The 15,805-nt window shown below is 55.1% G+C and overlaps 1 long non-coding RNA gene and 1 other non-coding gene across 2 annotated transcripts in view; both read left to right on the top strand.

Moving 5' to 3' along the window:
• Window positions 1-15,805, top strand: part of LOC142267237 (uncharacterized) — a 57,981-nt gene that overhangs the window by 14,760 nt on the left and 27,416 nt on the right. The gene's annotated exons all lie outside the window — the stretch shown is intronic.
• LOC142267240 (5.8S ribosomal RNA) lies at window positions 13,924-14,077 on the top strand. The gene has a single exon (XR_012733166.1). It is a non-coding gene; the product is annotated as a 5.8S ribosomal RNA (ribosomal RNA).

Raw genomic sequence — 15,805 nt, 5'->3', positions numbered from 1 at the left:
TCACAGGAGAGTAAATGGAGGCGGCAAAAGGGAGCCTGCATTAAAGGGACAGACCTGGCCAAGGACGTATATATTGTGGCCATGAGGGGGTTAAAATGTGAATTTTTCGCACTATTTCCTATTATCACTATTACGCTTTTTTCTGGGTTTTGATGCTGTAAAATGATTTTCTCGTCTTTTGACCTCATTTATACGGATTCTGATGATTTTCGGACCCTCTTTTGCGCTCTGTGCGGTATTTTTCTCTCATCCCTATTATTGCTGTTATGTATAATTATTGCTGTATTTTTCGAGTTCGGTTTCGTCACTTTTGCGCTTCCGTTCCATCAGATTTTCCCCCTTTGATGTAATTACACAGGATTTGCTGATTTTTGGATTATTTTGCACATTTTCCTCAGTATTTTCTCTCTGATGATTTCTCTATTTCTGAGGTTCGGTCACTTTTTTCCTGCATTTTCCGATTTTGGGTTTATTTTCGGAATTTTTTTGCCCTCTGTGCGGCATTTTCTCTTTTTTACCTTCCTATTTATAATGGCACATGTAATATTTAGGGATTGTGTAACATTAATGGTGATTCTGAGCATTGCCGCCATGCTCGTCGTAATCTACCAATACTGCCAACATTACTATCTATAGAGGCCTCATCCGCTTCTCTGAGTGATCGTCTCTGCAGGAACCATCTTTTGTGAGGTGATTTTACCTCATGAAATCACTAAACCCTGCCCCATATTCACACTGGCGCCTTTACACTGAGCTGCGCCGTCTGCCCTATATCTATATCTAGCCTCTTTTCCCTGTATAATTGCTCCATAGACTGGTTGTGGCCGCACTATAGAGACAGCACAGCTCATTGTCACAGCTCTCCCCTGCACTGTGCGATAATAATGGCGCCGTCTGCCCTATAACTAGCCTCTTTTCCTGTGTAATTTCCCCATAGACTGGTTGTGGCAGCGCTATAGACACCGCACAGATCATTGTCAGTGCTTTCTGCGTTACTCGTGTGATCATAATGGCGCCGTCTTCCTCGCCGCGCTCCTTTTATAACATCGGTGGACAGAGCGCCGACACTGCGATCACTAGCGACACCTAGTGGTGGGAGGATGTAGATGCTAGAGTGTACTAGCTTCTGCCTGGTATGACGTCACTTGTCATGTGATGGGGCGTGTTCAAACTGCCGTCTGGTGTTTCTAGCGAGACGTTTCCAGAGGGAAAAAACATTCTTTCTCTAAGTCACGTGGGCATAGAGGTGATTATCATAGAAGCGGGGGGACGGGTGAGATGGGGGGTGTAGGAATATAGTGGACAGGAAGAAACATTGCCACGCCAACCATACAGCCGCCTACTACCCGGACAGGAGCCCGTACATTCTAGCTCAACAGTGGACTAGCGGGTAAATGATCTGGGTAGATGCTAGAGAATACAGGCTGCTTGCAGGTTATGACGTCACTTCCGGGGCGTATCCATCTACTGTTAGGGGCGTGTCCTTTATTCAGCGCGCCAGAGAAGCAGCCACGCACCATTGGCACGCAAAGCACTGTGGCGCATGGTCAACCGAAACCTAGGCACCGGAGACCCAAGCTCCATGGACACAGAACCAGGCACAGGACACCCAGGCCCCATAGACAGCAGACACCAGTGATTTAGGCACCGGAGACCTAAGCACCGGAGACACAGGCCTCATTGATACAGATACAGGTTAGTGAGGTTAGCAGGTTGCAGGCATGCAGTTGTGTGATGAGGATGATGATGATGTGAAGCTGCACGCTAGAGGGTTTGGGAGGCTCGGATGATGATGATAAAGATGGGAGGCTGCACAGTGGAGGCTAGGATGATGGGAGGCTGCACAGTGGAGGCTGGGATGATGGGAGGCTGCACAGTGGAGGCTGGGATGATGGGAGGCTGCACAGGGAAGGCTGGGATGATGGGAGGCTGCACAGTGGAGGCTGGGATGATGGGAGGCTGCACAGTGGAGGCTAGGATGATGGGAGGCTGCACAGTGGAGGCTGGGATGATGGGAGGCTGCACAGTGGAGGCTGGGATGATGGGAGACTGCACAGTGGAGGCTGGGATAATGGGAGGCTGCACAATGGAGGCTGGGATGATGGGAGGCTGCACAGTGGAGGCTGGTATGATGGGAAGCTGCACAGGGAAGGCTGGGATGATGGGAGGCTGCACAGTGGAGGCTGGGATGATGGGAGGCTGCACAGTGGAGACTGGGATGATGATGATAGGCTGCACAGTGGAGGCTGGGATGATGATAGGCTGCACAGTGGAGGCTGGGATGATGATGATGATAGGCTGCACAGTGGAGGCTGGGATGATGATGATGATAGGCTGCACAGTGGAGGCTGGGATGATGATGATAGGTTGCACAGTGGAGGCTGGGATGATGATGATGATGATAGGCTACACAGTGGAGGCTGGGATGATGATGATGATAGGCTGCACAGTGGAGGCTGGGATGATGATGATGATAGGCTGCACAGTGGAGGCTGGGATGATGATGATGATAGGCTACACAGTGGAGGCGGGGATGACGATGATGATGATAGGCTGCACACTGGAGGCTGGGATGATAATGATGATAGGCTGCACAGTTGAGGCTAAGATGATGATGATAGGCTTCAAAGTGGAGGCTGGGATGATGATGATGATAGGCTGCACAGTGGAGGCTGGGATGATGATGATGATAGGCTGCACAGTGGAGGCTGGGATGATGATGATGATAGGCTGCACAGTTGAGGCTAAGATGATGATGATGATAGGCTTCACAGTGGAGGCTGGGATGATGATGATGATGATAGGCTGCACAGTGGAGGCTGGGATGATGATGATAGGCTTCACACTGGAGGCTGGGATGATGATGATGATAGGCTGCACAGTGGAGGCTGGGATGATGATGATGATAGGCTACACAGTGGAGGCTGGGATGATGATGATGATAGGCTGCACAGTGGAGGCTGGGATGATGATGATGATAGGCTGCACAGTGGAGGCTGGGATGATGATGATGATGATAGGCTGCACAGTGGAGGCTGGGATGATGATGATGATAATAGGCTGCACAGTGGAGGCTGGGATGATGATGATGATAGGCTACACAGTGGAGGCGGGGATGATGATGATGATGATAGGCTGCACACTGGAGGCTGGGATGATAATGATGATAGGCTGCACAGTTGAGGCTAAGATGATGATGATAGGCTTCAAAGTGGAGGCTGGGATGATGATGATGATGATGATAGGCTGCACAGTGGAGGCTGGGATGATGATGATGATAGGCTGCACAGTGGAGGCTGGGATGATGATGATGATAGGCTGCACAGTTGAGGCTAAGATGATGATGATGATAGGCTTCACAGTGGAGGCTGGGATGATGATGATGATGATAGGCTGCACAGTGGAGGCTGGGATGATGATGATAGGCTTCACACTGGAGGCTGGGATGATGATGATGATAGGCTGCACAGTGGAGGCTGGGATGATGATGATGATAGGCTACACAGTGGAGGCTGGGATGATGATGATGATAGGCTGCACAGTGGAGGCTGGGATGATGATGATGATAGGCTGCACAGTGGAGGCTGGGATGATGATGATGATAATAGGCTGCACAGTGGAGGCTGGGATGATGATGATGATAGGCTGCACAGTGGAGGCTGGGATGATGATGATGATAGGCTGAACAGTGGAGGCTGGAATGATGCTGATGGTAGGCTGCACAGTAGAGGCTGGGATTATGATGATGATAGGCTGCACAGTGGAGGCTGGGATGATGATGATGATAGGCTGCACAGTGGAGGCTGGGATGATGATGATGATAGGTTGCACAGTGGAGGCTGGGATGATGATGATAGGCAGCACAGTAGAGGCTGGGATGATGATGATGATAGGCTGCACTGTAGAGGCTGGGATGATGATGATGATGATGATAGGCTGCACAGTGGAGGCTGGGATGATGATGATAGGCTGCACAGTGGAGGCTGGGATGATGATAGGCTGCACAGTGGAGGCTGGGATGATGATGATGATAGGCTGCACAGTGGAGGCTGGGATGATGATGATGATAGGCTGCACAGTGGAGGCTGAGATGATGATGATAGGCTGCACAGTGGAGGCTGGTAAGATGATAGGCTGCACAGTGGAGGCTGAGATGATGATGATGATAGGCTGCACAGTGGAGGCTGGGATGATGATGATAGGCTGCACAGTGGATGGGATGATAATGATAAGCTGCACAGTGGAGGCTGGGATGATGATGAGGACAGGCTGCACAGTGGAGGCTGGAATGATGATGATGATAGGCTGCACAGTGGAGGCTGGGATGATGATGATAGGCTGCACAGTGGAGGCTGGAATGATGATGATGATAGGCTGCACAGTGGAGGCTGGGATGATGATGATGATAGGCTACACAGTGGAGGCTGGGATGATGATGATGATAGGCTGCACAGTGGAGGCTGGGATGATGCTGATGATGATAGGCTGCACAGTGGAGGCTGGGATGATGATGATAGGCTGCACAGTGGAGGCTGGGATGATGATGATGATAGGCTGCTAGGCTGCACAGTGGAGGCTGGGATGATGATGATGGGCTGCACAGTGGAGGCTGGGATGATGATAGGCTACACAGTGGAGGCTGGGATGATGATGATGATGATAGGCTGCACAGTGGAGGCTGGGATGATGATGATGATAGGCTGCACAGTGGAGGCTGGGATGATGATGATGATAGGCTGCACAGTGGAGGCTGGGATGATGATAATGATAGGCTGCACAGTGGAGGCTGGGTTGATGATGATAGGCTGCACAGTGGAGGCTGGATTGATGATAATAGGCTGCAAAGTGGAGGCTGGGATGACGATGAAAGGCTGCACAGTGGAGGCTGGGATGATGATGATAGGCTGCACAGTGGAGGCTGGGATGATGATGATGACAGGCTGCACAGTGGAGGCTGGGATGATGATGATGATGATAGGCTGCACAGTGGAGGCTGGGATGATGATGATGATAGGCTGCACAGTGGAGGCTGGGATGATGATGATGATAGGCTGCACAGTGGAGGTTGGGATGATGATAATGATAGGCTGCACAGTGGAGGCTGGGTTGATGATGATAGGCTGCACAGTGGAGGCTGGATTGATGATACTAGGCTGCAAAGTGGAGGCTGGGATGACGATGAAAGGCTGCACAGTGGAGGCTGGGATGATGATGATAGGCTGCACAGTGGAGGCTGGGATGATGATGATAGGCTGCACAGTGGAGGCTGGGATGATGATAGGCTGCACAGTGGAGGCTGGGATGATGATAGGCTGCACAGTGGAGGCTGGAATGATGATGATGATGATAGGCTGCACAGTGGAGGCTGGGATGATGATAGGCTGCACAGTGGAGGCTGGAATGATGATGATGATGATGATGATGATAGGCTGCACAGTGGAGGCTGGGATGATGATGATAGGCTGCACAGTGGAGGCTGGGATGATGATGATGATAGGCTGCACACTGGAGGCTGGGATGATGATGATAGGCTGCACAGTGGAGCCTGGGATGATGATGATGATGATAGGCTGCACAGTGGAGGCTGGGATGATGATAGGCTACACAGTGGAGGCTGGGATGATGATGATGATGATGATGATAGGCTGCACAGTGGAGGCTGGGATGATGACGATGACAGGCTGCACAGTGGAGGCTGGGATGATGATGATGATGATAGGCTGCACAGTGGAGGCTGGGATGATGCTGATGATAGGCTGCACAGTGGAGGCTGGGATGATGATGATGATAGGCTGCACAGTGGAGGCTGGGATGATGATAATGATAGGCTGCACAGTGGAGGCTGGGTTGATGATGATAGGCTGCACAGTGGAGGCTGGATTGATGATAATAGGCTGCAAAGTGGAGGCTGGGATGACGATGAAAGGCTGCACAGTGGAGGCTGGGATGATGATGATAGGCTGCACAGTGGAGGCTGGGATGATGATGATAGGCTGCACAGTGGAGGCTGGGATGATGATAGGCTGCACAGTGGAGGCTGGAATGATGATGATGATGATAGGCTGCACAGTGGAGGCTGGGATGATGATAGGCTGCACAGTGGAGGCTGGAATGATGATGATGATGATAGGCTGCACAGTGGAGGCTGGGATGATGATGATAGGCTGCACAGTGGAGGCTGGGATGATGATGATAGGCTGCACAGTGGAGGCTGGGATGATGATGATGATAGGCTGCACAGTGGAGGCTGGGATGATGCTGATGATGATAGGCTGCACAGTGGAGGCTGGGATGATGATGATAGGCTGCACAGTGGAGGCTGGGATGATGATGATGATAGGCTGCTAGGCTGCACAGTGGAGGCTTGGATGATGATGATGATGATGGGCTGCACAGTGGAGGCTGGGATGATGATAGGCTACACAGTGGAGGCTGGGATGATGATGATGATGATGATAGGCTGCACAGTGGAGGCTGGGATGATGATGATGACAGGCTGCACAGTGGAGGCTGGGATGATGATGATGATGATAGGCTGCACAGTGGAGGCTGGGATAATGATGATGATAGGCTGCACAGTGGAGGCTGGGATGATGATGATGATAGGCTGCACAGTGGAGGCTGGGTTGATGATGATGACAGGCTGCACAGTGGAGGCTGGGATGATGATGATGATGATAGGCTGCACAGTGGAGGCTGTGATGATGATGATGATGATGATAGGCTGCACAGTGGAGGCTGGGATGATGATAATGATAGGCTGCACAGTGGAGGCTGGGATGATGATAATGATAGGCTGCACAGTGGAGGCTGGGTTGATGATGATAGGCTGCACAGTGGAGGCTGGATTGATGATAATAGGCTGCAAAGTGGAGGCTGGGATGATGATGAAAGGCTGCATAGTGGAGGCTGGGATGATGATGATGATGATAGGCTGCACAGTGGAGGCTGAGATGATGATGATAGGCTGCACAGTGGAGGCTGGGATGATGATAGGCTGCACAGTGGAGGCTGGGATGATGATAGGCTGCACAGTGGAGGCTGGAATGATGATGATGATGATGATAGGCTGCACAGTGGAGGCTGGGATGATGATAGGCTGCACAGTGGAGGCTGGAATGATGATGATGATGATAGGCTGCACAGTGGAGGCTGGGATGATGATGATAGGCTGCACAGTGGAGGCTGGGATGATGATGATGATAGGCTCCACAGTGGAGGCTGGGATGATGATAGGCTGCACAGTGGAGGCTGGGATGATGATGATAGGCTGCACAGTGGAGGCTGGGATGATGATGATGATAGGCTGCACACTGGAGGCTGGGATGATGATGATAGGCTGCACAGTGGAGCCTGGGATGATGATGATGATGATAGGCTGCACAGTGGAGGCTGGGATGATGATGATGATAGGCTCCACAGTGGAGGCTGGGATGATGATGATGATAGGCTCCACAGTGGAGGCTGGGATGATGATAGGCTGCACAGTGGAGGCTGGGATGATGATGATGATGATAGGCTGCACAGTGGAGGCTGGGATGATGATGATGATAGGCTGCACACTGGAGGCTGGGATGATGATGATAGGCTGCACAGTGGAGCCTGGGATGATGATGATGATGATAGGCTGCACAGTGGAGGCTGGGATGATGATGATAGGCTGCACAGTGGAGGTTGGGATGATGATGATGATGATACGCTGCACAGTGGAGGCTGGGATGATGATAGGCTGCACAGTGGAGGTTTCGCCTGTGTTATACTGTCTGTCTGAGCTGTGTATCTAATCCTATCCTGTGTGATACTTTCTGATGAGCTGTGTATCTAATCCTAACCTGTGTGATACTGTCTGATGAGCTGTGTATCTAATCCTATCCTGTGTGATACTGTCTGCTGAGCGGTGTAGCAAATCTTATCCTGTGCAATACTGTCTGCTGAGCTGTGTATCTAATCCTCTCCTGTGTGATCCTGTCTGCTGAGCCGTGTATCTAATCCTATCCTGTATGATACTGTCTGCTGAGCTGTGTATCTAATCCTCTCCTGGGTGATACTGTCTGCTGAGCTGTGTATCTAATCCTGTCCTGTGTGATACTGTCTGCTGAGCTGTGTATCTAATCCTCTCCTGGGTAATACTGTCTGCTGAGCTGTGTATCTAATCTTTTCCTGGGTGATACTGTCTGCTGAGCTTGTGTGATCCTGTCTGCTGATCCGTGTATCTATTCTTCTTCTGTGTGATACTATCTGCTGAGCTGTGTATCTAATCTTCTCCTGTGTGATACTTTCTGCTGAGCCGTGTATCTAATCCTGTCCTGTGTGATACTGTCTGCTGAGCTGTGTATCTAATCCTCTCCTGTGTGATACTGTCTGCTGAGCTACGTATCTAATCCTGTCCTGTGTGATACTGTCTGCTGAGCCGTGTATCTAATCCTGTCCTGTGTTGATACTGTCTGCTGAGCCGTGTATCTAATCCTGTCCTGTGTGATACTGTCTGCTGAGCTGTGTATCTAATCCTGTCCTGTGTGATACTGTCTGCTGAGCCGTGTATCTAATCCTGTCCTGTGTGATACTGTCTGCTGTGTTTCTAATCCTGTCCTGTGTGTTGCTGTCTGCTGAGCTGTGTATCTAATCCTGTCCTGTTTGATGCTGTCTGCTGAGCTATGTATCTAATCCTGTCCTGTGTGATACTGTCTGCTGAGCCGTGTATCTAATCCTGTCCTGTGTGATACTGTCTGCTGAGCTATGTATCTAATCCTGTCCTGTGTGATGCTGTCTGCTGAGCCGTGTATCTAATCCTGTCCTGTGTGATGCTGTCTGCTGAGCCGTGTATCTAATCCTGTCCTGTGTGATACTGTCTGCTGAGCCGTGTATCTAATCCTGTCCTGTGTGATACTGTCTGCTAAGCCGTGTATCTAATCCTGTCCTGTGTGATACTGTCTGCTGAGCTGTGTATCTAATCCTGTCCTGTGTGATACTGTCTGCTGAGCTGTGTATCTAATCCTGTCCTGTGTGATGCTGTCTGCTGAGATATGTATCTAATCCTGTCCTGTGTGATGCTGTCTGCTGAGCGGTGTATCTAATCCTGTCCTATGTGATACTATCTGCTGAGCCGTGTATCTAATCCTATTCTGTGTGATACTGTCTGCTGAGCTGTGTATCTAATCCTCTCCTGTGTGATACTGTCTTATGAGCTGAGTATCTAATCCTCTCCTGTGTGATACTGTCTGCTGAGCTGTGTATCTAATCCTATCCTTTGTAATACTGTCTACTGAGCGGTGTAGCAAATCTTATCCTGTGTAATACTGTCTGCTGAGCTGTGTACCTAATCCTCTCCTGTGTGATACTGTCTGCTGAGCCGTGTATCTAATCCTCTCCTCTGTGATACTGTCGGCTGAGCTGTGTATCTATTCCTATCCTGTGTGATGCTGTCTGCTGAGCCGTGTATCTAATCCTATTCTGTGTGACACTGTCTGCTGAGCCATGTATCTAATCCTATTCTGTGTGACACTGTCTGCTGAGCCGTGTATCTAATCCTATTCTGTGTGACACTGTCTGCTGAGCTGTGTATCTAATCCTATCCTGTCATATTGTCTGCTGAGCTGTATATCTAATCCTATCCTGTCATACTGTCTGCTGAGCTGTGTATCTAATCCTGTCCTGTATGATACTGTCTGCTGAGCAGTGTATCTAATCCTCTCCTGTGTGATACTGTCTGCTGAGCTGTGTATCTAATCTTATCCTGTGTGATACTGTCTGCTGAGCTGTGTATCTAATCCTATCCTGTGTGATACTGTCTGCTGAGCGGTGTATCTAATCCTATCCCTTTGCAGACTGAGTGCACCAATGACACGGGACTTAGAAAAAAAAGACTAATTTTTCAGACTTCCGAGATCTGACCGGCGTCGGCAGCCCCCGGCATCCAAAAAGGGCTCCAGGCAATCTGGCCCCGGGCACTCTCGCCTGACTGCCCTCGGCGCTTGGATAAAGACTGAAAATTTTCGGACCTCCGTAGCCTTGGAGAGGTGCCGGGGGCCCGAGCGGGGCCCCGAGCACTCTCGCCTGACTGCCCTCGGCGCTTGGATAAAGACTGAGAATTTTCGGACCTCCGTGGCCTCGGAGCGGTGGCGGGACCCCCGGTGGCCCAAGCGGGGCTCCAGACAATCTTGCCCAATCTTCCCCGGCAGTTGGGAAAAAATGGGAGAAAAAAAAAGATCCGTTCAGAATTTTCATACTTCCATTGCTTTCAAGGGGTGTCCGGGCCCTCGGGGGCCCGAGCGGGGCTCCAGACAATCTTGCCCAATCTTCCCCGGCAGTTGGGAAAAAATGGGAGAAAAAAAAGATTTGTTCAGAATTGTCATACTTACATGACTTTCAAGGGGTGTCCGGGTCCTCGGGGACCCGAGCAGGGCTCCAGACAATTTCGCCCAATCTTCCTCGGCAGTTGGGAAAAAATGGGAGAAAAAAAAAATACTATTATACTTCCGTCATCCGGGGGGGAGTTGGACAGCCTCGGAAGCCGAAAAGGGCTCCAGAGAATCACACGGGAGAGTCATTGGGACTTTGAAAATGTTTCTGAATTTTCAGACTTCCATGGTTTACACCTCTTAACTCGAATTCGACGGGCAGTTCCATGCGTTTTGGCAGATACTCGGTTGCAGTACCCCAAAGCGGCCAGAGAGGGAGCCAAAGGAGCAAAAAAATCAGTAGAACCGGGATGAGGTTGAATTTTCCTGCCGCGTACGCCTGGCAGTTCAAGGTGGGCGGGTAGTTTGCGGTACCGACCCGGATTATGCGGGGGCGTCTCCCAACCACCCGAAGACACCTCGTCCCATGCCTCCAGGAGATATATGTGAGAGAAGAGCGCCTCTCCAGACTTTGAACGGTCTGGTCGGAGAACCGGTACTCCGATTAATTTGCGAAGTGCGGTTCGGGGACCCCTTCCGGTAGCAGGTTTGCGCTCTGGCCTCTCTTGCAGCTCCTGGAGGGGAATTTGCCAGACGTGGGGCCTGGAGTCAGAGCGCCTCCGATGTACGCAGACATCCAGCGGGTCCGGGTGAAGGTTCCGGTCCGAGAGACCCCTTCTCTCTTCCACCCCTGGGTTGTCCTCTTCTGATCGATTTGACGAAGCGCACCCGGGTGGGGAGGTGGCGCTGCTTGCTCGGCCCGGGCTCTGGAGCCCACGCCGGTCACAGGCAAGCGGCCGCTTCCTCCTCCACCCCTGTGGTTTCCCCTTCCTTACGGTGGCGCGAATGCGCTGGCTGCCCCCATCTTGAGGCAGGTGGCCTCGCGGTGGTGAGTTTGAAATGACCAGAGCCTCGAAAGCGGTCTGATGACCTGCACAGGCGAACGGCGGGGACCTACCCTGCGACTTCCCGGCCAGCTTCCGGCGGAGGTTGCGCGAGGGGGCCCATCGTTCGAACGCTCCCCGTGCTGGTTAGCACAGGGATCTTCTCCAAGGGCGGCCTTTTGCGAGCTCCCAGCGGCGGCGGTTAGCGTTTCCACTCTGCTGCCGGGCTATCCTTTTTCTTACCCCCGGTCTGTCCCGAGCCCCTTACCCCTATGGGGAGGAGATGACAGAGGTGCGGAGGCTCATCCTCTTCCGATCGATTTGGTGAAGCGCTCCCGGGCGAGGAGGTGGCACTGCTCGCTCGGCCCGGGCTCTGGAGCCAGCGCCGGTCACAGGCGAGCGGCCCCTTCCTCCTCCACCCCTGGGATTTCACCTTCCTTACGGTGGCGTGAATGCGCTGGCCGCCCCCTCCTGCGGAGGTGGGCGGCCTCGCAGTGGCAAGTTTGAAATGACCTGAGCCTCGAAAGCGGTCCGAAGACCCGCATGGGCGAACGGCGGGGACCTACCCCGTGACTTTCCGGCCAGCTTCCGGCGGAGGTCGCGCGAGGGGGCCCGTCGTCCAAATCGCTCCCCGTGCCGGGAAGCACAACAATCTTCTCCAAGGGCGGCCTTTTGCGACCTCCCAGCGGGAAAGTGGTGGCGGCGGTTGGCGTTTCCACTCTGCCGCCGGGCTATCCTTTTTCTTACCCCTGATCTATCCTAAGCCCCTACCCATATGGGGAGGAGACGACGGAGGTGCGGAGAGTGCGGTGCGGGTCCCTCGTGAAGCAGGGTGTGGGGAAGCGTCCCCACCGGGCCTGCGTACACCTTCCACGCTACCTGAACGTCCTCCCCGAGGCGGCTCGGAAAAGGGGCAGAAGCGAGAGTCGGAACGAGAAGGGAACCGAGGGTCCGACAGAGAAAGCTGGTTTAAAAATAAAAGGGAGAGATGGCGCGAGAAACCCATGACGGAGGAAAAAGGGGAGGCCCCCTCGCGCTCTGCGCCCCTTTCCCCATCCCGTCGGCAGCTGGGCCCACCGCTGCAAAAGCCACGGGAGGCGAAAAGAAAAGCAGAAAAAAAGTCCGTTGAGGTATGGGCGCGAGGGCGGGGGGAGGACTACGCTGGTAGGGCGACGCCGACACGGCCAGGCCAAGCATCTGGGAGACCTCTGAGTCGCCTGGTCGCGGTGGACCCTGAAAGCCAGCCCCCTCTCCCGTCAACCCCGCGCCCTTCCGCCGGTCGGGTTGAGGACCCCCGCGGCGGAGGCGGGACTAAGCCAGATGGAAGAGCCGCATCAGGCGACCCCGGTGGCCAGTCTCCTCGCTTCTGCGTCTCGCCGGGTGGCTTCTGGATGCCCTTCCGCTCCGGGCCTGCCTGTGGACCGACGACCCCTTGCGCGTGTGGAGGTGGGACTAAGCCAGATGGAGGAGCCGCACCAGGTCGTCATTGCCTCAGCCCCGCCCGTTCCCCAAGCGGCCCATCGCGGGTCGCCCCGGGAGCGGCGGGCTTTTGGTGGGGTGTTGCCCGTGGCGTCCCCCTGAGGCCAGTCTCCTCGCCTTCGCGTTCCGCCCGGGGAGCTTCTGGTCGTCCGTGCGGCTTTTCCGTATGGGCTCCCTTCTGCGGTGCCCTCCCTTCTGCTGAGCGGGTCGGCCTTCCGCCGACCTCGCGTCCTCCTTGCCACCTCCCCGAACACACCGCGCATTCTCTGGGTGCTCCCCCGCGTCTCCCTCTCTCTGTCACGGTCTCTCTGCCGTCTCCCCGACCTCGACGCGTCCACCTCTTCGCCTCTCTGGAGCGTCGCTCAGGCGCCGACGGGCTACCTGGTTGATACTGCCAGTAGCATATGCTTGTCTCAAAGATTAAGCCATGCATGTGTAAGTACACACGGACGGTACAGTGAAACTGCGAATGGCTCATTAAATCAGTTATGGTTCCTTTGATCGCTCCAAGCCATTGACTCGGACAACTGTGGTAATTCTATAGCTAATACGTATAAACGAGCACTGACCGCCAGAGATGCGTGCATTTATCAGACCAAAACCAAGCCGGGGTCCCGGGCGTGGCGTCGGGACGGTCCTCCGTAAAAGTCGTAACAAGGTTTCCGTAGGTGAACCTGCGGAACGATCATTAACGAGAGAGCGAGGAGCGGCCCGCGCCGTCTCGCCCAGCGACCCCCCACTCCAAGGAGGTGTGGGGCCGGAAGCTCACGGTTCTCCTCTCGTCCCCTGATGCGGGAGCGGAGGGAACCCGACTTCCGCCCCGCTGGCGCTCCCTGCGCGGCAGGGGACGGCACGCGGAGGGGGTCCCTTCCCTCCCGTCGCCCACCCGCCGCAGGAAACGAAACAACCTGCGCGTCGAAGGCCGTCCCGGGTACCGCTCGCCCGCGTGAGCCCGCACCCCGCTCCGGGGTCGGGACCGGGCGGTAGGTCGAGAAGCCACGAGCCCTTCTCTGTTACCCTCCCCGTCAGAGGTAGGGGCGGCGGAGGCCGAGCGCCCGGGACAACAGAGCCCCCTTCCTGAGCGGAACACCCCCCGTCCCACGTCTGTTTTTTTACGCCTTTGCGGCCGACCAACGTTATCCAGAGAAAAAAAAAACGAGCGAGACTCTTAACGGTGGATCACTCGGCTCGTGCGTCGATGAAGAACGCAGCTAGCTGCGAGAATTAGTGTGAATTGCAGGACACATTGATCATCGACACTTCGAACGCACCTTGCGGCCCTGGGTTGCTCCCGGGGCTACGCCTGTCTGAGGGTCGCCCCTCCGTCGATCGCCTCCACGGCGCTGCTGGGATTCAGAAGGAAGAGGAAGGGGGGTCCCAGACCTCTCCCCCGTCTCCTTGCGTCCCGCTAAAGCCAGACCTGCCCCCGCCCCGGGAATCGGGAGAGCGCGGCGAGGCTGTCTGTGGCAACACAGGGCTACCTCCGGTCACTCCCCCCCGTAAGACGGCGAGGGCGGAATGGCGTGGTCCGTGGAGAAAAGAGGCTGAAGGGATAGAAAACGACCGCCCGACGTGACGCGTCGTTTCTCTTTCCCGCCCGGCCTCCGCCCTCTCCGGGACTCTGACTCGACTAAAGACCTCAGATCAGACGTGGCGACCCGCTGAATTTAAGCATATTACTAAGCGGAGGAAAAGAAACTAACCAGGATTCCCTCAGTAACGGCGAGTGAAGAGGGAAGAGCCCAGCGCCGAATCCCCGTCTGCCCGGCGGGAAATGTGGCGTACGGGAGACCGGACCACCCCGGCGTCGCTCAAGAGCCCGAGTCCTTCTAATACTGGCCCCAGCCCGCGGACGGTGGTAGGCCGGTAGCGGCCCCTGGCACGGCGGGACCAGGTTTCCCCGGAGTCGGGTTGTTTATGAATGCAGCCCAAAGCGGGTGGTAAACTTCATCTAAGGCTAAATACCGGCGCGAGACCGATAGCGGACAAGTACCGTGAGGGAAAGTTGAAAAGAACATTGAAGAGAGAGTTCAAGAGGGCGTGAAACCACTAAGACGTAAACGGGTGGGGTCCGTGCGTTCCGCCCGGAGGATTCAGCCAGGCGGGCTCTGGTCGGCCGCCCCGGGTTCCCGCGCTACTTCCCACCCCGGCTCGCCTGGCGGGCCGCCTTCACCCGTCCCCTCTTGGGGGGGCGGGGTGGGCGCCGCCGGCCACAGGCGAAGGGGGCGGACTAGGCCCGGGCGGCTCCGGTCCCCGCAGAGTGCATTTCCTCCGCGACGGTGCACCGCGACCGGCTCCGGGCCGGCTGTGAAGGCCTCAGGGGCGGAAGGAGGCCGAAAGGTTGCGCTTGCGCTCTCGGGCACGGGGCTCACGCCCTCCCGGCGTTACATCCCCCTCTCGGCAGAAGCAGTCGCCCGGGGCTGAGGGAGACGACCGCCTCGGCGACCTCTTCCGGAACCGCTCTGCCCTCCCCATCCCCCCGTCGCCCGGACGGCGCGTCTCCCTCTCTGGGGGGAGGCTGTCGGTCGGAGGCAGTGGTTCCGCGGGGGGGAAGTGGGTCTCGGCGACGGAGGAAGGGGGCCCCCCGCTTCCGGCGCAGTGCCGCCGCTGCGGGAGGGCTTGCCGACTCCCCCCCTTAGGGGGGGAGGCGGTCGCCAGGGGTCCGCGGCGATGTCGGCGACCCACCCGGCCTGTCTTGAAACACGGACCAAGGAGATTAACACACGCGCGAGTCCGAGGGCTCGACACGAAACCCCGTGGCGCAATGAAAGTGAAGGCCGGGACGCCTAGGCCGAGGTGGGATCCCGCTGCCCGCTCCGGGGGGTTTACAAAGGCGGGCGCACCACCAGCCCACTTCGCCCGCTCCGTCGCAGGCACGCCCGGGCAGGACGAAGCCAGAGGAAACTCTGGTGGAGTTCCGCAGCGGCCCTGACGTGCAAATCGGTCATCTAACCTGGGTATAGGGGCGAAAGACTAATCGAACCATCTAGTAGCTGGTTCCTTCCGAAGTTTCCCTCAGGATAGCTGGCACGCTCCAGAGACCCA

Source organism: Anomaloglossus baeobatrachus, unplaced genomic scaffold, assembly GCF_048569485.1.
Source record: "Anomaloglossus baeobatrachus isolate aAnoBae1 unplaced genomic scaffold, aAnoBae1.hap1 Scaffold_2940, whole genome shotgun sequence".
NCBI classification, from domain to species: domain Eukaryota; kingdom Metazoa; phylum Chordata; class Amphibia; order Anura; family Aromobatidae; genus Anomaloglossus; species Anomaloglossus baeobatrachus.
Note: the sequence above shows the minus strand (reverse complement) of the source record. Positions and strands in the feature narration are given on the sequence as shown.